General features: G+C 37.7%; 1 long non-coding RNA gene across 3 annotated transcripts in view; it reads left to right on the plus strand.

The window, feature by feature from the left end:
* Nucleotides 1-611: 611 nt before the first annotated feature.
* Nucleotides 612-25675, plus strand: part of LOC111608382 — a 56646-nt gene continuing 31582 nt past the window's right edge. For 2 of the 3 annotated variants that reach the window (XR_002752638.1, XR_002752636.1), the window contains exons 1-2: nt 612-1895; nt 9919-9980. This is a non-coding gene — a long non-coding RNA (uncharacterized LOC111608382). The remainder of the gene's footprint in view (nt 1896-9918; nt 9981-25675) is intronic. The other variant, XR_002752637.1, reaches the window with a different exon arrangement.

Below are 25675 nucleotides of genomic sequence, written 5' to 3' on the forward strand. Positions count from 1 at the left end.
GTAAATATCCGGGTTTAATGATGAACAGAAGTATTAGCCATCTACTTCAGTCTGCCATTTCAGGGAGCCGCGGAAAATTAGCAAGACTTGTTGTAAGTTTTCTGAACGGCTTATTGTTTGATCTAATGCAGACACACTTTATGAGGATAGCGCAGTATTGATTTTGTTCATTGTGAATTATGTGAATAGATAAAAGCGTGAGTGTGCATATATATTAGATAATTATACACCGGGGTGCTAATGTAAAATTTCTGCTGAATAAATATGAAATATTGCTTCTATCAGCATCCAGCTTGTGTCTCTAAAGCTAGTCATTTGAGATGATAATTGGGATAGTATGTTTGCTTTTTTTCAGATGAGATGAGACATTGTGAAAGCGTTCTTCAGCCTCAATTTAAATGTGTATTGATCAGTGTGAAGCTTAGGACCTCAAATCCAAACAGCACTGAAGCCTTTCACACTTATATAAATTCTTTGTTTCTTAAGTTATATTTGAAAAAATGTACTTTTTAACACAAATCATCACATACTGTATAACATTACCTATTTGTATTTATTCTTACGTTTTCCCTTCAGTAGTGGTGGGCTAATGCCATGATTTAAATGAAGTATTGATCAGTTTAGGAGGGGAGAATGGAGAGAGAGGGAGCGATTGTGAGGGAAAGAAAGCTAGACCAGGGTTATCGGTGTGGATCGCACACAAGAAAGAGACTGCTAACGGATGAGACACGTTTTAAGCGATTCCGTAAAATGGATTTCTGCATAAACTGCATTTTTAAATTAGGAATTACAGCCAGGTTCTTCTGTGTGACACACTGCGGGAGGTAAAGATGGACGCTGAAATTACAACATTGTTTTGAGCACAACAGAAATTGCCTTTTTTCTTCTTGTTCCATGTTTTTATGGAGTATTTGCCAGTCCAAATACAGATGCTTAAAGAGTTTTGGTCCTGTTAGCTGTCCGTGAGTCCATTTTGTCTCCATGACACCTGCAGCAGCATCTGGCTCATCGGACAAAGCCTTCGTCCAACTGAACCAGGAGCTTGGTCTGTTTCCTCTTTTGCATGCTATCCTCCTTTCCTTTCACCCAACCTCTCTCCTTTTCCTCTCTCTCTTTCTCTGTCTTTCGCTTGCTCTCTTCCCCTCCAACCCTTCCTCTCTAGTGATTTACCTCCGGTGATTTGTATTAATTATTGGCCTCTTTAATATTATTGGATGTCTTTTAGACTTGTCAAGAATTGCAAGTAACTATTCTACTTTTCTGATGTAGATTAGTGTTAAAGCACAGAGGAAAATTGCAATTTAAACTTTAGGAAATTAGTTTAAATATACAGATATATTCTTCAGTTCTATGAAGCACTATAAAAAAAATTCCATAAAAAGTACTTTCCATCCTTGTTGTATATGTAGTTGACACCAGTGTGGCTATATACTGTATATATATATACACCAGTTAGCACAATCAATAATTCATTTCAGCTTTCAGGTATTTGTACCTATATGTAATATTTTTCCTGAGTATATGTGTCTGTTCTGCTATTTCCATGACACAATCTGTAGTTGAATACATTGGGCCTGCCTCTGAAGGACAGGACACTGTAGGTTTCCTTACTTTATAGTATCTTCTTAGAAACACAGGGATCTATTGTGCATCGTAGTTTCAGCAAAGAGTAAGCGAGTTTGCTGCACAGAAAGGGTATGTGCCAGATTGATTTTTCTCCTCTTCTCAGCACCCTGCCTCCTTTGTGTTTCCGCATTTGGACATCCTGGAGCAAATATCTCTCAGTTGCTGCCTGACCAGCTGGAAAAGTGGATGGATCTTTAAAGGACCAGCTGTATGCCAGAACACCTGAAACAGGTTGAGACCTCAACCATGCCTAAGAGCTCTAGTGTCAGGTACAGTGTTTACTGCTAAGCATGCAACTATATTTCAGAAGGCCTCAAATTCAGTCCCATCTACTGAAGATGAGTAAATTCAGAGCAGGACAGCAATTTCAACAGTACACCTTATTATATTGTAATGAGTCATAGAAAGAGAAAGATAATTATCAAAACAAAGAGGCTACAGTGGTGCCAGTTAGTGGAATAAGGACATTTTTTCTATGTTAAATATACAGGCTAAATGTCCATAGGACTCTAACAAGTGATTAATGTTTTTTGATGTTTGGATGTTAAAAAAAGGTCCAATGTGTTTTCACAGTGAAAAATAACTAACCACACTGACACTTGATAGATCAATGGTGGATATGTCACCTGTTGCTAAGGTTCAGACCAGACTGATTTTTTGTTCATGTGCTATTCCAGCATGGATATGGCTCTATAGAAAAGACAATGATAAAAACATAAAATGTTGCAGTGTTTATAATCCTTTTCAAAAATCACTATATGTTTATATATTTAATTGTCTTAAAGACATGGAAGTGCAAAGCATAAAAGTGAAACAAATGACATTCAATTGCAGTTATTGTATGCAATGCACAACGTTGAAGTGTTGGTCTATATTTTGAAAATGCATTTATATAGAACACATGGCTTCAAGTAAATGTTTGGGCTTAATATTCTATATTAGAAACAAAAATATAAATTAGATTTTAGTTTTTAGCCATTAGGCAATTTGTTATATATGCCAAAACCCTAAAGACTATTCTTTTTTATCTGTAAAAAGTAATGACAGAGATTGTCTGAATGGTTTTGTCAAAAAAAGAAAAAAAAAAATCAGTTACTGATAAATACTTGCACCTTGCTAGTAATAGGTTAGACCCAATTTACTTCAGAACTGCACCAATTCCTTTTGGCAAAGATTCAACAAGTTGCTATCAACATGCCTCAGAGATGTTTTACCTGCAGATTTGCTCACTGCTCATCCATATTTACTTATTGTGCAGATGTCCATTTATGATGCAGATATCCTGCTGTACCACTGCCACAATGTCTATTTGCCAGAGATGTGATGACACTCTATCCAAGGGAGGACAGCAAACTTGTTTTTAAATTATAAAAATATGTTTATAACAAGCAGGATGGATTCATGCTTTCATCTTGCTTTTGCCGATAGTGAATGTGTCATCTGAATGTTCCAACTTTATTGAGCTTTATATCATTGTAACATTGTACTTACAATGTTATACCCTTACCAAAACATACCTGGAGTGTTGGTTTGATTCTTTCTCGCATGTTTGAGGAATCCTCTAATCTCCTGAGGCTGCCATCTGTGGGTGCCTAAACGCTTGCTTTCACAAAGTGCTGCCTATATCCATAAAGCTTCTCCTCAAAGCTGCAGCCTCCTGCTGAGTTTCTGCCTCACAGAGCACCATCCCACTCCCTCGCCTCACCTGCTCAGTTCCACCAGACTAGCAGCAGCAGCAATTAGCAAACACCTGGTGGAACTTTGAGTCTGTTGACATCATCATACCGACCCCTTCTCTGTTCTACATTTCTAAGAACATTTATAAAAGGATTAATAGAGAAGCATTGATGTGATGACGTTTTGACATTTTTTTTAAGTTATGTTTGATATATACTGTACATATACAGCATTTTTTTAACAACTAAAGGTAACATAATTACTGGATGCTATAAAATGGCACTATGTACCTACAAAACACATAATACCACCCCTTTAAATGGTATTATGTATTTTATAGGCACACATAATACCTCTGTATGGTTATGTTAACGGGTCTAGTGTCAAATTTGAGTGAATCTTTGTGAATTGTACCCTCTGCTTTAGGTGATATGGGTGACTTCTTTTTGTGCAGGTATGGTCTTATGCTGTTGTAGCATCAGTGTTTGAGGTGTTGTGTGCTCAGAGATGTTATTCTGCTTACCTTGGTTGCAGTAAGTGGTACAACTCTGGTAGTACAGCTGTTTGTCATGTTTGTGTTGCAGTAATTTTAGTAAAGATTCCTTCACTTACCATTGTCTCAGTGATATAGCAGATAGCTTCTCTTACAAAGCCAATTCATAAATGATCACCAGAGCAGGCAGAACAAAACAGAACCAAGAGATGAATAAGATATGTTTTTATTGATGACAGATCAGAAACTCAGTTGGATCTACCAGAATGGGGTACTAAGTGGTCAGAACCTTTTCTTTTTGTTTCTCTTTTTTTCTCTGGAGCCTAATCAAATTAAATCTACCATGACTGTCATAATCTAGATCCTATAAAGCAGCTGTAATCCAGTGGCTGTAATCTATCGAGTAATATTTAAAATTAAACAGAATATCCTTTATTTTACCTCATTGGTGAAATTTTGTTACCTCTGAGTCTAAGCAACACACTGATCCAAACAGACATTGCACAAGTACATGTTTTCATGTTGGTACAGGTCACTTAATTTGTTGTATCATACTTTGGGTTAGAATAAATAAAACATTAACTGACTGTTATTAGAAAAATCTATATTTTTATTAAAAATCTTCATATATCTGCTTTATACATTCATGCCATATTCAACTTTGAGTGCAAAACCCCTGAGTAGGATACAAGCTATATTTTACTTCAAGGTTAAAACAAACTTGTAATTCATATTGGTTTATAATGTTTGACATATGTAGATTTTGCAATAGATTTTGTTATGGCCAAGAAATGTAAGTATTTTATGTCAAATTTATTGATTTTATATATTTGAAATGGATATTACTTAACTCTATACAACAACCTGTCAGTTATTCTCTTTTCTTCTGCAGATTACGATGATGACTGAGGTATTGATGGAAGTAGAGATTAAATCGAGCACAATCAGTCAATTCAAATAAGACTTTGTTGAACCATCTAACTTGCATTTTTCTGCTATGACAAAAAATATTATTACATTCTTTTATCTAGTTGCTAGTGATTTTTCATAATTACCTAATTAACTGTGGCTCCTCATTCCTTGTTATAATATGTACTGAATAGTGACTCAGTCCCATTTATTGCAGCAAAACAAAAAGAACCCCTAAAAACTAAACAAACAATTTTCAATATGCAGCAATATACATCAAATTGCAATCTCCATTGCATTGCCTGTGTGTTGAGTATCGCACTCACAAATAACTGATCAGATGTAATTTTTGAATGCTGTATTACAAGTGTAATGCATTCATCTAACAGCCCTTACTCCTCTTACCAAATGTATGCTTTTAGTGGTTAATATACCAAAACTCCCAGATATAGGAACAAAGTGTAATAGTAAAGAAAGAAAAGTCAGGATAAAACAAAAGTGTAGTAATTCTAAGTAATGGATTCATCACATGCTTTTGCAGGGCTATCACATATATATTTTTAAAGAAACTGTTATTATTCATTCCAAAACATTGAGATAAGTTTTTCACATGAAAAGGTAAAGTTAATGATGTAAAACTGTGACTTCTAAAGCCTAAGTATCCTAGATGCAAATGAATAACTTACCACATGATGAGTCATCAATAAGAGCACATGTTTTGCAATCAGACTACAATCCATGAAAGCCATAATAGCTTTATTTTAGCTCAACAAGTTAAATTGGCCACAACTTTTTGCATAAGGGTCTTACAGTGATGTAATCAAGGTGGCAATCTACTCAAGACGTATTGTATAAGTGAGAGAAGAGAAATTAACTGTTTTTCTTTCTGTGGGTGGATTACTGATGATAAAGTTTGATCAAGTGAGATCAGTGTATCTTGATACTTGAAAAACCTTGATTACAGAAAATGTCAACTTTTTTCTTTGTTTTTTGTTTTGCTTAAAACGTTTACATTTATTTTTCATCAAAGTGCTTTTCAAAGAGAGTAATTAAATGAAACACAACTAACGTATACATGTAAGATATATTAGTAGACATTCTTTTTCTTGACAGCTGATGTTTCATCTACAGCTTGTAATCTTGCAATAATTTCAGGTGCAGAAATTTAAGTTGACAAGATTATAGTCTACACAGAAAAGTTAAGCACTATTCTGCAGATTCTGTATAATTTGAACATGTCACATTTTGTAAGCTAGATTTAGAGCCAGACAGTTTAAGAACTGCATGTCTTTATCATAGGAATGTCATGTTCTCTGGTTGGAGACTGTGACGTAAAATGTTCTTAAAAATGTAATGTGGCTTAGGTGGAATTTCTCACATTTTTGAAGATGGTTCTGTGAATGCTTAAAAAATATATCAAATATGTCGATCCAAGAGTTTCCCTTTTTATATGGAGAGGCATTGATAATGAGCCCACTCAACTCCAATAAAGCTGAACACATCATAAATAAGAATGCAGACGGATAGAAATTGAGTCCCTCAGTTTTGTCAAATTTTAAAGGATATTTTAAAAAAAGCTAAAAGAAAATTGTTTACTTAATATGCACAATTCTTTTTTAAAAGACACTTACCGGTGTCTTGTTTTTAGGTGTAGAAGTCATGGTTGATATTTATTCCTTGCAGAATTTATCACTGTGTGAAATGCTTGAGCAAATGGAGCACATTAATGAGTAACAGTTGCCAAAAGTATACAACAGTGTCAGGCAATACAGATTAATTTGGTCTTTTTTGTCTTAAATAATTGATGTAGTCAGAAAACATAGATTGCCTGATACTTTCTTGTGATACAATCTTAAGAAAATAGCTACCAAACCCTGACAAATATTTTGGAAATTAAGTCAGTTTCAATTTGACTGTTAAATGTGGCTGATGAGTGGAGATAGTCTCCGCTACTTCTAAAACTTTGGTTGACTTTAAACCAACCACTGACCAGCATCTGGATGTCAATGTTCAAACCAACTGTTATGTTGTTTGGATGGAAAGAGATCAGCTCCTAGAACCGCTAGCATGTCCAGATAGATTATGAGAGGTTACTATAGTGCAGGGGTCTCAAACTCGTGGCCTGCGGGCCAACTGCGGCCCTCGGGACGATAGTTTGTGGCCCCCGCCTTAAAATGAAAGTTTAATGTTAGTGCGGCCCCCGAGTTTGATATAATTGGCACTTTTCAGTGTTGTGTGCGGAGTTGAACGAACTTACCAATCATGGTGGAGTATATTGCTCTTGGGGGCGGGACATCGGCCGGGCCTATTTGCATTTTCTATTTGTCATTATTTGCATGCGGTACATGCGCAATTTCCGCGGACGCTCCCGCTTCACGTGCTTCAGCATCCAGTCTAGACCTGGAAGTTGCTGATCAGTGTAACGTAATTAAGGTTAGGCGCTGTAACGCTTGGGTTGTGTTTAAGGGAGGAGAGGAGGCGGCAGATTCGTCAGGACGGTCAAAAACTCACAACCACACTGGTACTGGGAATTCCACAGTGTTGTCCTTTAATAAATACGCTCTTCACCAACCTTACAAAGCCCGGTTGAACGGCTGCTATATTATCAAACATGAGAATTGAGCAGCGTCCAAACAACCCGTAACATTACTAAAAAGTTAGGGAGCTAACATGTCCGTCTAGCACGTTTCTCCCACGCTCTCTACAGAGAAGCCGTGGCGCATACTTCTGACATCATTAGCAATACTAGAGTATCTTTTAAAGACACACTACACAATTACGGCTGTTACAGCGCCTGACTACGGCCAAATATGGTAATAGGCAATCAGAAAGGTTCGGCTAAGGAGACCGTGTGTGTGAATGCGGCCCAGCCTCACCCAGACTCTACCTAAAGCGACCCCCGGGTAAATTCAGTTTGAGACCTTCTATAGAGCCAGTCAAAATTTCTATCAACCAAGGGATGAACATTAAGATGGAAAAGCAGAAGAATATATGTTTTTGAGAGGTCAGCTTCTAGGGTGTATTCACACCTGACACATCTAGTCCACTTTAAACAAACCACAGTTTGCTTTCTCTTTTAGTCTGGACCTTTTATGCAGGTGTGAAGATACTCAAACGAATCCTGGTTCAAACCAAAGAACCGGATCAAGACGCGCCTTTTTTTTTAGGTGGTCTCGGTCTGCTTACAAACAGTTCTGGTACGGTTTGCTTCTGGTGTGAAGACAGGCTGGCCTTGATTCAGACCAACAACAGAAACTTATATCTGCTTGGACTTAATGAGCCACCGTTGCTGATCATTGTGGTAAAAGCGAGTCCTTCATTATTGCTAACGCTGCTTCTCCATGTCCTGAAATATTTGATCGACTCATTCAGCTTGCAGCTGAATTTGCAGTTGCCTTTCCAAAATTAATATAACTTTGCAACACCTGCATCATATGATCTGCTCTTGACATTCAAAATTGTGCTGCAGTTGTAATAAAACCACAAATATGCCTAACAGACTTGCAGCAAGCAGAACTTTCAAAGTTTGTTTTTTTTATTTGTTTTGTTTCTGTCCCGCCACCTGTCATTTCTGTCACATGGGAGGAATGATTGTCACCTGCGTGGCTTTGTTTACAGTCCACTTGCTAAAATGCTAAAACCACACCAAATGGAAAAAAAATAATAAAAGCCCGCTTTCAATCCAGACCAAACAAGCCGACAAAAGGACTTTCCTGGTGTGAATATATACCCTTAGTCATGCTTGGTCAACTTGTTTTTTATCCAGCCATTCCAAACACACTACAATCTGGTCAATCTAAATTTAGATTTCCTTTGGAGGCTTTACTATGAACATTCATGCAGCTGTTCTAGAATATCCCAACTATTTGTTACATCCTGTGTATATTATCATCTTGGGAATTAATAGAAACCTTCATTATGTTTTTAAGTATAAAATAAATTGTGTTACTAAAGGTGGCAATTATCCATGCTATAGGACTGAATGTTACCCACATTATGTTGTAATCTACCTTATTACAGAAATGCATATTTCCCTCAATGATTGCATGTTATAGGTGTTTTGCTGTTTGAGGTTTAAAAATACTTCTTTAAATAATACTAGAATGATAAAATCTGCTTCCTTACACTGTGAAAAATACATTTCTGGAAACACACTTTTATCAGCACATTTGTAGGTTGCCTTAGTAAAGGTTGTGTTTTTTTTTTGAAGAATAACAATGAGCAAATTCAACTAGATGAGGAAAATAAGGTACATCTGGAATATTGTAAACAAGCAGCACCACTAATTTGACATTGCAAATTTTTCAAAGCCATTCCTGGTGCTATCTATCTATAGTGTATATATATAGTGTTTTATGCATTAGTGCCTCTGACTTAATGCATGCCCCCTCTCCAAGACGTAAATTACAGCAACAGCACATTATTCTTTTTCGTTTTAGGTTAAGAAAATTATATCTAAAAGACAAGAAGATTTATTTTATGCCTACTGATGCAGGTTGACACATGTTTCTAAAAACATATAGTAAAGATTTGGTGTTCTATTTCTTTCTCTTTGTTGTTTTATTTATGCAGATGTGCATTTGTGTGTGTACGTGTGGGCGTGGGCACGTGTGTTTCTCATTTCAGTGTCCTCTGTCTCCATGTCACCTTTGTTGACTTTGTCTCTCCTCCTGCAACACTGTTCTCGCCGCTTTAATGACGCATACATCCTACCTTCAGTCAACTACCTAATCCCAGCAGCGCTAGCTCAGGAACAGATTACTGCTGCCAGACACCAGAGGAGAGAGCACCAGAGAGGAGTGGGGGTTGCAGGGGAGAAAACGATGCTTCACTGACACAATATACAGAGGAATGGAGAAGGCATGCAGAGAATGCTTACCAACAATATGATTACATTTTTAATCCTGAAAATTTCAATTTAATGTTAAAAAATAATATAACTTGTAAAAGCTTCATTTTAGTTTGTTAAATTGTATGTGTTCAGTTCAAATTAGATTGCTATATTTAGTGTGACTTTTCACATCAGTAAGCCACTTGACTGCAAAATATATCAAAACAAATACCTACAAGGTGATAGAATATGTCAAACACAAAGAGTTTTCTGTGACTTAAATTACCTACAATGGGACAACAACAAAAGCACACAAATATAGTTTTGTAGAATGGATATGCTGCATGTTTTTTAAATTGTCATTCTTTCTTTCTGTCTCTAGACCAAAGTGAAGACCCTCCCACTGTATGGCAAAATATCCAACATGGCTCCTTCCCTCAGCAGGTATAGTAACAGCTGCACAGACCTCAAAACAAAATCAAAACACTGATGTCTGATGTTGCCAAAGTAGTGCACAGTGTATTATGTTTTTTATATATAATCATTGCATTAATGGGGTAACAGTAATAGTCTTAAAATTTTCCTCTCCACAAGCCAGCTCCAGACACCTTCTGCCTTTAGAACAAATTGATAATCATGTTTCTTGTGTTCATATTAATAACAACTTTTAGTGGTGATTTTAAATGTATTTTAACAGTATAAAAGTGTGTGTGTGATAGATCAGAAGCAGAAGGTCTGTGCAACCCTTATACTCAGGGTTAATTAGAGCTTTTTACTGCCCTCTCATGCAGGTGTAAATAATTGGGAGTGGGGTCTTGTCTGTCCAGCAGCTGTTGTCACCCTGCCAGCTGACACACAAGACCATGACTTTTAGGACCAAATGATTGCCAATAAAACATTTGATTGAGAGACGAAGAGAGTGAGAACCATAAACAGGCAGGAATCTGCCCTTTAATTTCGCCATCTCCAGAGAATTGGTTTTACCCTGCTGGGGAGTAGGTGCCGGACACAAGGAGTTTAGTTGTCTGCCCAAGGACTGAAATTTAATTTAGCTTGTGTGTAGCCATTCTGGTTGCTTGTGAGTGTGCATAGCTGGGTGTACATGTGAACATGGTTCTCTTTGAGCTTGCTGGTGTGATTTTAGTATTTTTAAAGTGGAGCTTTAAAAATAAAAAGCTTTGCTTGATGGATATATAAATGTTTGTGCTGTTATATTTGTGTGTACTGTATTTTGTGTGTATGTGTGTTTTTTTATTCTCCTGTGACCTAAAATTTGCACATTGCCTGGTTTCTGCAGCATTTCCCTCTGTCTGGTTGTACTGAAGTTTTTATTTTCATTGTATACTGCTTTTGTTGTTACTGGATTTGAAGTCATTCTTGTGTATATTTCCCCCCAATGTTTTATCATTGCTTTAACCTGTAAACCTTGAACATTTTTTTCTATTCCTGCTGGCCACATTTTTTTTGTTGTAATTTTCTGGTGTTCGCTAAAATATGTGTGTAAGGGAAAAAAGCAGCAACTGAAATGTTCGACAATAGTTACTTTGGCTTTTCACTGCAGCCAGCTGGTAAGACTGCTTCATGTGTATATGTGTGTCTGTTTATGTGCTTAGGTCCAGGTTTCTGATGAAAGCCTCGAGCAGAGGCATATATCAGAGCTCTAGTACTAATAAAAGGCCAGCAAGCTTTGTTCCTTTCCGTCTGGGAACACCACTGGTTTTTACTGCCTCTCTGACAGCAAGATAAAGTGCCCTTCCAATTAGAAAAATATTTGAACGCATACCTACCAACAGCAATCCTAGGGTTTTATTGTTTATGACTCTTGATCAGGAATTCTTGCTATTTTCACCCTGCTTTTTTGTCATCATGCTCTGGGTATGAACATGCTAAAATGCATTGTGTATGAGCAGTGTTATGCTTACGCGGTTTTAGGTGGTTGTCTATTTTTTTCTCTTCTTTGTTAGAGTTTTTTACTCTAACAGGTAGCGCACCGTTATGTTTTGGTATGAATTTCGGACTAAGACTGTTGATGTTTTAGCATATTGCATGAGAAGATTCTAGCGCCTGTGTGTGTTTGGGTAGATGTCATTCTTGTTTCCCCTGTCATCCATCTCTGCCTCATACAGAAATGTGTGCATATACACTTAACTGCTGACGCTAGTCCCCTCTCATACTGTAGATGTTTTTCCCCCCTTCTTTCCAGAGAGTGCATTAAAATTAAATTCTCTCTTGTTGTTGTGAAAAGAGGCACACGTAAAAAATAATTGGCTGTAGGAGAGAACAAAGGGCTGGCTCCTCTCCCCTCCCTGCACACCACAACCAGGCATTAATACCAAGCCTGCTGCATTGTTCTGCTGTCTGCAGCCATCCCCCTAGCCAGACACTCAGCTCTGGAGAAGTCACTTTTAATGTCTGATAATCAAGGTGAATTTTCAAAAAGCTGCCATTTTCAAATGGTGGTGTATATATTATGTGTAGATGGGAGTTCAGGACTGGAGGATCCCTTTTTTGGTGAGAGAGACAGACAGAGAAAGCACGAGAAAGAGAGAGAACAAGAGAGAGAGAGAGAGAGCGTTTCAGTGATGTGAAGTGAAAGAGAGACACCTAACGGCAAAAGAGGGAACTGCTTGAGGATTTTTGGACTAATCATAAGTAGTTGGAGAACAGAAAGCAGCTAAAATATCAGTGTCACTTCAGAATTTGATTCAGCAATTTGATTTTAGGGTTAAATATTTACTTCTGCAACAAAAACATACACATAAAATAAGGTAGAAAACCTAGCAATCCAGAGCATCCATACTATCTGTACCTCTAGAGTGTGAAGGTAGTGGGTTTTTTTGTTTGTTTGGGTTTTTTTTGTAGAGAACAAATGCTTCATAGTGTTGCACCTTTCTGAAGGAAATTCTTGGGCAGTGTTACCAGGGAATCAGGGATCCTGCAGCCAAGCAGTGGAGCTCCATTTCCTTGCTACAGGGCACAGACTCATCTTCTTCTTGCTCCTCCCTCCCTCGTTTTCTCCCCCTTCACTAGGTATGATTATTTCTCCTTCGCTCCAGCACACCATTATATTCCAGTCTGCAGTTACCCCTCCCTGCTGTCATTTTTCATACCATGTTTTTGCCCATGTGCAGCACTGCATATTTGCGCTGGGCCTGTGCAATATGTAAAGGAAGCAAATGTATCCAGTGTGCAGAATGTAATAAATATATATTTTTTTACTTTATTTTATGGTGATTTACTGTTTTTTTTTTTTTCCCCTGTGCTAGTAAAGAAAGGCCGGCACTAGCCATGTATCTTAACAAACATGACTGCTGTGTATGCACACCTCCAAGGCTTTTTACTCACCAAGGAAACCAAATTATACATCTGAGGCAGACTGGTCGTTCTCCGTGCCATGACTGTTAAAAATTCACTTTTTTTTATTTGAGATACAAGCTTTGCTAGCATTGGCCAGGTAAAGTTTTTGAGTGTCGATTTAGCAGCAGTGTTGACAGCCGATATGCTGATCTTTCATAACTTATAAATTATATGTACTTTTTAAAAAAAAATCCATTATATATCTGACGCCAAGCAAGCTTGCTGCGATCGGCACTTGGATCATGTCTTATCCTTCACATTGCCTCCTCTTACCCCCCCATGCCGCGCCACCCTCCACTATTCAGGCATAATAAAAAATACAGCAGGAATTTTGAAGCTCAAAATACGGAAATATGCAACAAACACTGAAGCCGAAATTACACTCAGAGGGGAGGTAGATCTAACCCTGTGGAACAGTCGGCTTTAAATGGAGTCTGTGTTGGGAGCAGCATAGTACACAAGTCTCCCTCTGCGAGGCTGTCACAGTGGGACATGTTTCACAGAACAAGCAAGGAAAATTAACTCTTAAAGATACACTGCCTAATTTTGTCCTAGTTCATAATATCTTCTGATAAAGCCCCAGGTAACACAATACAGTAGTGATAGGTTTAAAAATATTAGTGATCAAATGAAAAAAATTGGTGGAGAGATGGGGAAATTGCAGTGACCTTTGTTAAATCACTGCAGGCTTCACATGGAAGTAGGATTGAGTGTTTCTTTAGAAAAACCTACTCCAAGACATCCTTTCCACTATTTTAAGTGTTCTTAGAAATGCAAAAGATTACAAATAAATATTGCTTTTCAGGGTTTTATTCACAGTAAGGCGTAATAGTGAAGCTTTACTTGTGCTTGTCGACGGTGAGCTGCTCCACTGCACATTATATTATAGTATTTTTGTGTGGTTAATGTTCACTTTGCTGGGAGTTTTGAACTATATCGTCTAATCAATACTTGGATAAACAACTCAAATCTGGCTCTTTTTTCACAATAAAATTTGACTTCCACTCTGAGTAATATTATCCATCTTTTCACCGTACACCTGATTCAGTGCATTGATGTAACATTGTTTAAAGGTAACTTAGTGTCATGTTTGATTGCATAATAGCCAGGAATTCAAATAGGCTTCATTTGTTCCTTTGCAGTGCTAGAGCTATGAGTGCTAGCATTTTTCTCAGGCTGGTTAGAGGGCATACTTTCAAAGTGTTGATCTCAGCTGCGGTGCAGAAAAAAAATGGAGGAGACGGCCGCAGGCATTCAGATAAAAGAATGCATGGGGAATTTGAGCAAGTTGAGAGGGAGGGTGTGTTTTGCCCGTCAAGTGTGGCAGAGCAGCTCTGGCTCTGTGCCAGTATGGGCAACGTGCCCACGAGGAGGCAGTGTGTGGCCAACGCTGACTGTAACACTGAAAGGTTCAAAGATAGCAAGAGAGATGCTGGGAGAACACAAGTGTGTCTGTGGGGGGTGTCTGAGGCTGATTGGCAGGAGAGGTTCGGTCTTCATCTGCATGTGAAATGCCCAGGTTGTGATTCTGCAGCAAGAAACAGCAGGGGAAAATGAGCAGAAATTTCCTGGGCAGTGTTATGTCACCAGACTATTACTTATCACAGGCTTCATGCCAACAACACTGCTTAAACTTGCAACAGAATTTGAATCTTGTTCTTAATGATGAGGAGTTGATGGAACGGTTCATTTAATCAAGCGTTGTAGTTTCATTTAATCACACACTTGATTGTCGCTCTTAATTGTGTTGTCTCCTGTTTCTTTATGCAGTGCCTGAATAAATACTTTCACTACGGGTACGCAAATGTAATCTTTCTGCTTTGTGTGCATTTACATATTATTTGCCTTTCTACATATTATCTCTCTCTCTCTCTCCCGTACTCTCTCTGTTCTCCTCTTTGTATCCTTAAAATATTCTGCACACCCCTCAGCAGTTCCGCATGGCAGACACCCCTAATATAATCTGTGCGTCTGAATTCTAATTTACACCGTCAGGATAAAATAAATAGTCTGCAGTTAATTATGGGGAGGCAGCTCCTGGCTTTGCCAGGGTGATTTATGAAGTGCACGTAGGCATTCTGCAACACATTTTTCTTAATTTATTTTTAATCTGTCTTTCAATTAATTTTACTGCAAATGTCTTAATGATGGCAAAGGGTTTGTGTTAATGAGGCCTTTGTGGTGAAATGAACAGACACTTGTCCCTGCAGGTTGGAAGTTAGAGGCTTTGGGGATGAGGTCATGTAACACTTCATCTGCTACGTTCAAGTTTACTGTCTTTAAATAACGTCTTTTCCTGCATTGTAATTAAACTAAATGCAGATCTTTTGATAATTTGGACTTGTTTATTTCCAGATTTGAAGAAATGTTTTTTTCTGCCTTAAATGACTTCCTTCTGAGAATACAGTGCCCTATCTGTTGTTCCCAGTGATTGGCATTTTCACACCCACCATCACTGCTGTTTAAGTTGTTTCATTCAGCTGTTGTAAAGGAAGTGCCACTCTATTCTTGAACTCAGCCCATTTCCAAACGATTTTGACAATGTGTGATTGTCCAATTCGCACATCTTGCAGACTACTCACAAATTCAGACCATGAATAGAAGTGGTATTCACAGTGGAATTGTGTTGCTTATTTGTGACTCGCAATTTTACTGTAAAGCAGTGATGTAGTGAAGCTTGCCCGGTTAACATATAGTGACTGGAGTTGGGGACTGCTGGATGGTGTATGTGGACTCAAGCCTTTGGTTCATGGCACATTTGTAAGTCGTGACTCTTAGCTTCTTATTGAAGAGAAAAAAGTTGCAGTTGCACCTTCGAAAACAAAAACATACTTCTGTCTTTTATTCATCATTTCCACCTTTCTTGTTAGAGACCATTGTTTTTGTGGCCAACTCACATTGAGTGTTATGACAGAGACCTGGGCTTGCCACTTTCTAGACAGATCATGTCACGGTCTATCCCCAATAGACGGCTTCACATTCAGCTCTGAGCATCAGGATGCTCTCATTCACTGCCTGCATATTCAGGCATTTATCTCCCTTTCCTCTGATTGCCATCTCATTCTGTTCTCTCTCTCTTTAATTTTCCCTCAAAAAACAAATTTCACATTAAGCAGCCAAGCATGGCTCAGTGCAGTTCCTCTCATGAAAGAGAAAGGGAATCGTTTCATTTCTTTCCCTCTCCGTCTCTGCGGTCTCTTCTCCCTGCTCATACACAGATCATTACACACAAAGGCCTCATTTTCATCTCCCACTGAGGGCACATGCATGGCTTTAACTAGTCAGCCACGCCATGACCATTGCTGGCAATCAATACCTGTGGTCAAGACTGAGCATGCAGTTCACGGTAAATGGGCCCTCCTGGTCCAACGATAAAACACCTTACACGCCACCCAATAAGTTCCTATTTTTCCTCAGTCCATTGATGGAGTTAGGTGAGCTTAGTTTATGTTAGAAGGAAAACCCACCGAGCTGGTGATTATAAGGTCATGACAATCCACAGGAAATATTACTTATCTAGAAGTTCAGTGTAGGAGTTGACTTTAAAAGAATACATTGGATTTCCTAAAGTGAAGTACCGTACGCATATCAGTAGTGCTTTCCTTGTATGTAGTAAACAAATGCCATATCTGTCATGGATGGCACAAGGATCGGACCAAAGAGCAGACAGGAAAGTGGAAGTATCATAATAACATGAGAGAGAATCTACCAAGTATGATGGGGACCATACTGCATATATCGCAGAAAATATGTAGTTCCACCCCTGGATATTACTCATTCCTGCCGTGGGGTTTAAAAATCGTGCTTTCAAGACCTTATTTTGAACCATGAAATCTAATTGCAGTTTTGAGAACAAAACAGTCACTGTACTTTAATGAAAAGAAACCTGTAGTGATGATTCTTTGAGACACTTTAGAGACTACCAGAGGCATCAGGCTTTGATTGAGGAAAGTGTTAACTGAGCTCATGTTGAAAAGCAGCAGTGCAACAAGTCTTTATGGTTTCAACTGTCCCGTATGGAAACCTTACACAAGAAAAATCTACTCTATACCCAAGTGATTTAGCCAGTTCCATACTGAGTCTGTGACTGTCGCCTTGATTATTCCAAGCACTTAAGATTTCAGAGTTTTCTAGAGTTGCTTCAGTTGTATCTAAAGTTGTACCCAGGAGCAGGCGAAGGAGAGAGAAAGCAGGAAAAAATATTATTTAATAGGTGATTTTACAAAGGTACAGAAAATACAGAAATGTTACACCAACAGAATTTCACAATTTCAGAAAACTAAGTGAACGTCCAAAAAACTGAACAAGAATGTTAGATGTAAATCAAGAAAATTTATGTTGCAAATGTGTGTCAGATGAAATCTATTTAGTTTCTCTGAACCTTTTGCTTTTCTTTTCTTTGATTTTACCACCTCAGTAACTCTTACAAGTGGAGGAATAATCAGTTCATCTGAAACTACTGTTCCTTTTGCCAAAAATGATCACTAGAAAATACAGTATGTGATGATAGTTGGTCTCTCCTGGATTTTGGGATATCTGGAGGCTCTTCAATTTGGACTCAGAATTCCATTACACAATGAACTCAAAGAGTGACTTTTAGAAGTGTGGAGGAAAAACAAAACATAACTCTTTGCAGAGAAATTGTAACAAAATTAACTAAAAGCCAAACAATATCACGACCAAAAAGTGACAAGTTTGTCAGGATTGTTTGTCTTTCTCTGTTTTACAGGTTCTGTGTTCTTAGTCACAGTTCAGCACATTCCTGGAAAGAAATATTTTGAGTTGCCTGTGGTACTACTAGGGACAGGGCATATCTGCGCAGTGACTGTTTGGTTTTTAATAAGCACCACAGAGGCAATTTGTTTCCATAGACCAGGCTTCATGGAACAAGTTTTTCTGATCAGAGCTGAGCTACTGGAGGTAAAATGGCTACTGGAGTGCAGGACAAGTAGAGAAGGCATTTGAGAAAAACAGCATAGTTTTAGGCATTGTTGTGCTACAAAACAACAGAATGCTGCATGGGTGAACTCAACTCCTTCTCCAGTGGCTAACCCATCAGTCCACCTAAGAAATTCCTAGTAGCCCATATGCCAGTCCACTCCTGCTGCCATGGGCCCCTTTTCCAATTGAGCTTTAGCCAAACCAGCTCCCTCCACATCCAAACTGCTAATATCTTGTACAGCTGCTTCTGTCTGATTCCCATTCAGTGAGAGTTGGAAGTAAATATAAAATTGTCTAAAATAACTAATCTGACAAAAACATAGTTGATATTGATTCTATATATACTGTAGCAACATGGATTAGATCATTAAGTGAAACTTGGGCATATAAACCAAACTAATGAATATCAGGTTGAATTATATGTTTCAGGGCATTTTACTGGTTACATAAGTTTTTCCAAGCTTGGTGACTAACTGTTTTAAAAAATTTTGCTTTGAACATTTATAGTCAAATACCGTCACCAAAATATTAGTTAGTCTGTTGAGCGAAAAAAAGACTTACATTTCAGAGCAAGATAACTTTCCATGGATTATTTCAAATTGGTTTTTTTTTTTTTTTTACCAAATTTCTCAAATATCAGAAATAAGCCATTAATATACAACATAGTTTGTTATGTAATAACAAGTTTGCTTTTTTTAATTCATACTGTTCAGAGTCGTAATAACATCTACATTTTAAAGACTTGTTTGTGCCATCAGTGTTAGATATGAGGCTCTTTACAGCTAACTGTGAAATACATGTTAGAAGTACTTTATTGGAAATCCGTGTGAAAGGTCACAATCACTACAAATGGGCAACATGCGAAGGAATTACTATGTAATCTGCTTAAACATCTCCAAAGGTGTATGAATTCAAACAGTAAGCATGAGATGTTATAACAAGATTTTATTCTTTGGAAGCTAATTGAAGTAAGATAAGCTTGTTGAATTAATCCCAGGTTTTGTGAAATGATTGTTTTTGTTTTAATATGTGCACTGCCAGACTGGAATAGGTGATGTATAGATTAGATTGGGTCAGCCTGGAGGCTGGAATACTTGGTGAAAAAATAGATGTTTCTCATCTTGCTCTTTGCCTCCAAGGCTCTTGACAGGCTTGATCCGTACATTAACCAAATAGATAGCCAGCAACTTTAATTACCTTTGCATCCAGTCACTCCCTTTATCCACTACTCCCCGCTTTGCTTGCACAAATCAAAGAAAGAGAGGGGCAGAAGAAAGAAATAGCACAATTACTTATTTTACCAGAGAGCAACAGCAGGCTGCCTTTTGCCAAATGACTCTAATTCCACATGGTTAACAAGATGTTTCTTTTTAATAGAGGCAAATCCATGTGACAGCAAATTGCTTTCCTGTTTGGGCTCTTAATGGTTTTCATAGTTTGCACTTCCAATAGGCAGTAAACTCAGAAATTAATATTGCACACCCTGTTATGATGCAAATGTTAGTGAGAGACGAGAGCTGTAGCTTCATTCAGAAACCTCTGATTAGATTCATAATTGTTCTACTGGGATGTTTTTCTTGAGTTTGTTTGGTCTTATTCCTTTACCTTCTTCCTTTTGTCCACATTTTTCATTCCGGTAGTACAATCATTGGCACCCCTAATTTTCTCTGTGTTGCATTTTACCTCTGATTACCTTAAGTTGAAATATTAGCGAAGCGCATTCACTTGTCTTTAAAATGGCAATCATAATAACCTTTGTGGTTGACCAGTAATAGTTCCAAATCTGATTTACGTGATTCATTCACATAATTAAATAATTTTAAGTGTAACCTAGTGGATATTGTTGTTTAGACAAATGCAAAAAAACAAAAATATGACCTTTCTGGTCCAATTGAATTTGTATTGCTTTTGCTGACAGTTTCTGCTGGACTGATATATAAATAAACTAATTTGAAGTGATACTGTAACCTTTAAACCAGGTTGTCATGTCAGATTCCAAGAAGGTTTTTCTTTAGAAATTTTTAAAGTCCTAAAAGGGGATATTACTTATTTTCCAGATGCATAGGACCATTGTATAGAACAATCAAGTAACTGAGTTATTGATTGAATAACTCAAGTAACTGAGTTATTCTCAGTAGTTATGAAAATGCTACATATATATATATATATATATATATATATATATATATATATATATATATATATATATATATATATATATATATATATATATATATATATATATATATACAGTACAGACCAAAAGTTTGGACACACCTTTTACTTCAATGAGTTTCCTTTATTTTCATGACTATTGACATTGTAGATTCACACTGAAGGCATCAAAACTATGAATAACACATGTGGAAATATGCACTAAACAAAAAAGTGTAAAACAACTGAAAATACCCCTTATATTCTAGATCTTCAAAGTAGCAACCTTTTGCTGTGATTACTACTTTGCACACACTCTGCATTTTCTTGATGAGCTTCAAGAGGTAGTCACCTGAAATGGTTTTCACTTCATAGGTGTGCCCTGTCTGGTTAATAAGTGGGATTTCTTGCCTTATAAATAGTCATGAAAATAAAGAAAACCCATTGAATTAGAAGGTGTGTCCAAACTTTTGGTCTGTACTGTATATATATACAGTATATATAAATTTAAAAAACGTAACAAATTTTACTTTGCACCATAGCCATATATGATGCCTTGCAATTGACCTTTATGTCTTTAAGAAGCTTCTACCCTTTCCAACATTTCACATTTATCAAGTAATCACAATAATGCTTCTCCATGGTTTCGTTTACGACAGTTCTTTGGACTGAGAAGTAGTTTGTATGAACTCAAGACACACAAGATTTTGGGTATATGTGTTATAACATGATATAACAATAAAGAAAGTTGATTTTGCTTCAGCGCCTCATCCTCAAAAGATTGCAGAGTGGGGCACTGTTTTTAAAAAAACATTCCTGCTGAGACTCTCTTAATAGACTGTCCAAAGGCAAGACAATGTTCAAAGCTTTTTTGAACCTCTTAATTTGAGCAGTACTGCAAATCAGAACCTTCATAAGCAGTCCTTGACAAATGTGCTAATCGCATTAATGTTGACTGTTTCTACTGAAAGAATGACATCACCGTTATTTCCTTCTTCCTTCTGTGTCATTAAAGAATGTCTTTATGGAAAGTAGATGTTGTAGCTATGTATGAATATCCTATTGTCTTCTGCCCCATCCTCTGTCATCCTTATTAAAACGTAGAAGATTTGAGAATGCCTGGGCTTTGATTGGAGTAGCACCAACCAAATACACATCTAGCCTGACCTACAGACAGAAACCACCAACAAATTCAGCTCAATCATCCTGTGATCGCTACCAGCAACTGAGGTTAAGTGGCCTGTGGTCTACATGCCTCGAGCACAGCAGCATTCCACATATCAGTCACATGACCACGGATAAACTGTACAGTCAGATTCCATGCTATATCACCATGGCAACTCTTCATATCTTCTCGGCACTCGCACATTTTCACTTGTCATTGAATCATATATATATATATTCATGGGATAGTCAGGAAGATATGGAGAAAAAAATAATTTGAGAATGTTAATGCATGCTTCTTTTAGGAACTAATAAGCTTTGTTCTCATTGTTTTTATATGTTTCTCTTATTTCATGGATACTGAACCGTTCTGGAGAGTAGTTCTGAGTTTCAGTGTAGATTTAATTGGGTCACCCTCTCCTTCCATTCTCATTTCTTGCTCTGCCTTTCTGTAAAACCCAGCTTAATTAGACCTACAAGATTGTGAAACTACCAGAAACATATTGTATCAGCCCTGCCTCCATTCCTATTGATGTTCTGTTTTTAGAAGTATTGATGATACAAACTATGTAATGACGTTTACTATACTGCTGTAGCCGTTAATGGCCTTGCATGGGTTGGCTTGAGACTGTATAGCAGCACAGACAGAAATGGATAAAAGGTTTTATGGAAATAAAAGATTCCTGAAGGCGGAGAAAGCAAGGCCTAATTACTGTTGTACCAGCTGCTCCTCATTACCAAGGTCACTGGCATTGGGACCAGCTGAGATATGCTAAGTGGTTTAATGCCTTTAAAAGTGGCTATGAGGCCTCACTGTTACATTCACTGACACCATTAACTCTCTGAAGTGCAAAACAAAATCGTATTTTCTTTTATTTTTTTTTCTCATCTTAGCTGGTTTTCATCAAGAACGCTGTCAGAAAATGGCATACTTGTACTGTATATACATGACAACTGTATATTTATGTTACACTGTGCTGTTTTGAGCGCTGCCATGGTTGCCAAGGTTCCTTGTCTCCCACTATAATTACAGTGAGAGATCTTCCTCATGTTTTATTACATTTATGAAAAATATTTCTTTTGTTATACAGCAAGAAGCAGCAGTAAGCTAAGCAAAGAATGTATTTGCTCCCTCAATAACTTATTAGATTGTCAAACATCAAAAGTCATGTTCAATTCTTACATAGCAACAACCAATTTTTCTTACATTGCTTTGGCTTAAATTGAGGCATTAAAACTGTTTTGCTACATGCAGAAAAAGAACAAGAAATCTAAGCTTAATGTTTAGATCTATGTGAGTCCTGCGGGGGCTTAGAGGGCATCAGTGGAATTAACTCATTTGCCCGCATTTACCAGAAGAGAGTAAGCACCTAATCCCAGCTTGCATTATTAAACATGATAGCACAGTGGTTTCTGTAAGACCACCGCACTGAATCAAAGTCTGACATGGGCTGATGATGTATGGATATATAATTCAGTGCATTGCATGGCCCTTGGAATGATTCTGCTCTTTTTTTTTTCCTTCCCTCCTAGCCAACTGACTCCTCATGCACAGACACATGCATGCAACAAACCACTCCTCATCCCCTGGAGGGTACCTGTGTTTTCAAAGTAAAGACCACTTAAAGAATAGCCCCAGGCGTCTGAATGCTAAAGTGCCCTGCGTTACACATTAGAAGCTACTGTACTCACCAGAAACATAAACACTCTCAGTAGCCTTTGTCTCCTCTCAAGAACACCCCAAATATCTCAAAATGGTGGAAATATACTATTACAGAGACTTTCATATAGAACAGATAGTCTAGTGGGACATGCCCCATTAAAGACCAGCCACTTGCAGGCACAGTTCATTGGATAAAAAAGACATGTCAAGAGTAAGAAAATGATCTCTGCCTCATCAGACTTTTTTAATATACATTATATATTGTTCAGCCACATCGTAATTTTTTTAGTCCAAAATTGTTGTAAGAAGTTGCATTTGGTGAATGTTCATCAGTACTAAACAGGAGGAGAAACAGAAGAACAACCAGCCCAGCCTTTAGAGTGAGTCTCTTGTCATTTGTCGTAATGCACAGCTTGATATTAATCTTATCACAATAACAAGCAGCCACAGATGAGAGTTTTTGGGAAAGAAAGAAAAGTGTTATCTAAATTTTTAATGACTCTTCCAACATGATGGCATTGTCTATATATTTTATGTGTTTGGGATGGGAGGAATGTTAGTGTTGTTAAATCAGGTTACCCTTTTGTGCATAAATAGCTGGCGGAGACATTTGATTGTCTCAATAGAAGCTGCAACTGCTCTGTCTCTAAATGTGTTGAAATGGAGGCGTGAGGAATGGCATCATTAAGGTAATGTGTTCAGGAAGCCAACGAGTTATGCTCTAACCTCTGCTGCTCAGTTCGAGATGCGGTAAATGCACAATGTAAGGTCACCTCTTAATCAGTGAGATGCAGCACTCACAAACATGCACACACAATGCTCCAATTATATTATGAAATGGCTCTCAAATGAGTCATATGACATGTCTAGCTCTTTTTGTTCTTGCAGAGGTTATGCTTTGTAAGGCATATATGCATTGTATATGGAATCTGTGCAGTTATTGCATGAAAACTAGCATGCTGTTCTATGTTTTACCTGCATAAAATGCTGTTACATTATCTCTTGAAACAGTAGATAGTGTTACTTGTTTATACACACCAAAGGAGCGCTATCCTTTCTGTTTAGCAATTACTCTGAATGCCAGAAGCAAAGGCTATGATGAGAAAGCAATTTTTGCTATCTTTGCCCATGACAGGATCTGAGGGAATGATAAAATCCTCAGATTTCCCTTACGCACTTCAAATTTTCCTTGTCAGCCCTGAAGCTACAGTCAGCAGCTGTCTTTTTCCATAAACCAGAGTCCTATGAAGTCTCTTGTCCCTATGTTTGGAGGCTACCAGCACTATAATGACCATGCACTCTCATGTCACTTTGTTCTCCAGTGTTTGTTTTGCTTGGTATGAAGGGTTTTCTGTGATGAATTTCACCTATCACTCTTGCCACTGTGGTTGACCAATGAGTTCTATGACTGCCTCGCCTGTGGTGTTTTTCTTTAATAAGTCCAGAGGTGAGGCAAAGCAAGCAGACCATCAGTCATCCTGCCAGGATCTTACACTCTGATTGCTATAGTTGCCTACCTCATGAACGAATGTTATTCTTCATGCAATGATTTACATTATTCAGCTAAAATTCTGTATTTCTAAGATTGCTGTGCACCGTTCTGCGTTAGCTGGCACCGAAAAATGTGGTGTTTTATTCTGCTCTGTGTTGCAATTTCAATTACATTTTATGTATTTGAAAGGTGTATTTGGGATAAGTCTTTTATAAATGAACTCAACATAAATATACAAAAATAAGCAGTCTGGTTGAAGTTTTTTTTCCCCATTTACAGTGCTCCTCAACAAAAGCAATCAAACAAGGGATTTGATAAAAAACTATTGGCATGTAAAGGATGTAATGCCTTTTTGTATTTCTGATAGAACCCTCACATCCTACACACCAACAAAATAGGTTCACAAGAACATTTGCATTTCGTGCTCTCATCTCAAGTAATTGTTTAAGATGTATGCCATCACATTCGGTTACCTGCTCTCTGTTTCTGTCACAGTTCACCTTTGATGAGGACATTTGTGTGGCCCAGCACATCTTATGGAAGTCCAACCTGAAAAGCAGCACTTGTGCCTTTGGGCCTCAGTTACACACCTCAGAATGGATCTTTATTTACAACACAGAACGCGGAAACAGCTGGTCAATCCATTTAGCCTAAGGCCACTGATTTGTTCCTATTTACTACAACAGCCAGAGAAAAGCCAGGGTATTTTTTCCTCTCTCCTTCCTATTGATCCGACGCTTAGAAAATCTGCCCCGCTGTCTAAACACTATTGATCCCCCCCTCTCAACGACAGGCTCTCGCACCAGTGTATAAAGGGACTGGATGAATTGAAATTTCATTTCCGACAACTTGTTCCTGTTATTTTTACCCTTTCTTTCAATAGTTGGGAACATGCACTGGCGGGCTCTGCTACTCAGAGAGTCGATAAGTGTTTGGCTCAGAGGGGAGACAAGGGATAAAGGTGAGACTCTTTAGATTACTTTAGTCAGTTCTTAAGAGCAGTATGCCATCGCATTCGGTTACCTGCATGTTTCTGGTTCTTGGAGCTTTTGTTGGTTGGGGTGATCTAGGACAGGCAAGTTGTACCATAAACACAGATCTAAACAGATGCGGTGTTGCACCTTGATGATGCACCGTTCAACCTAAATGAATATTTTGATCAGCTGACTTTGCTTTGTATAAAGACAGTTGCTACTTGGGATATTTACTCAAAGTTAAATCACAATTTCTCAACATTAACATTAGCAATATTTACAACTATACAACTAAAACAAAGTAATTTATTTGTGTTTGCAGTTTTAGTGAAGGAAATAAGGGGCTGGGCGTCTTTCCTCTCTTAAAAATTCACTTTGGTAATTATTTAAGTTT

This window comes from Xiphophorus maculatus, chromosome 4 (assembly GCF_002775205.1).
Source record: "Xiphophorus maculatus strain JP 163 A chromosome 4, X_maculatus-5.0-male, whole genome shotgun sequence".
Taxonomy (NCBI): Eukaryota; Metazoa; Chordata; class Actinopteri; order Cyprinodontiformes; family Poeciliidae; genus Xiphophorus; species Xiphophorus maculatus.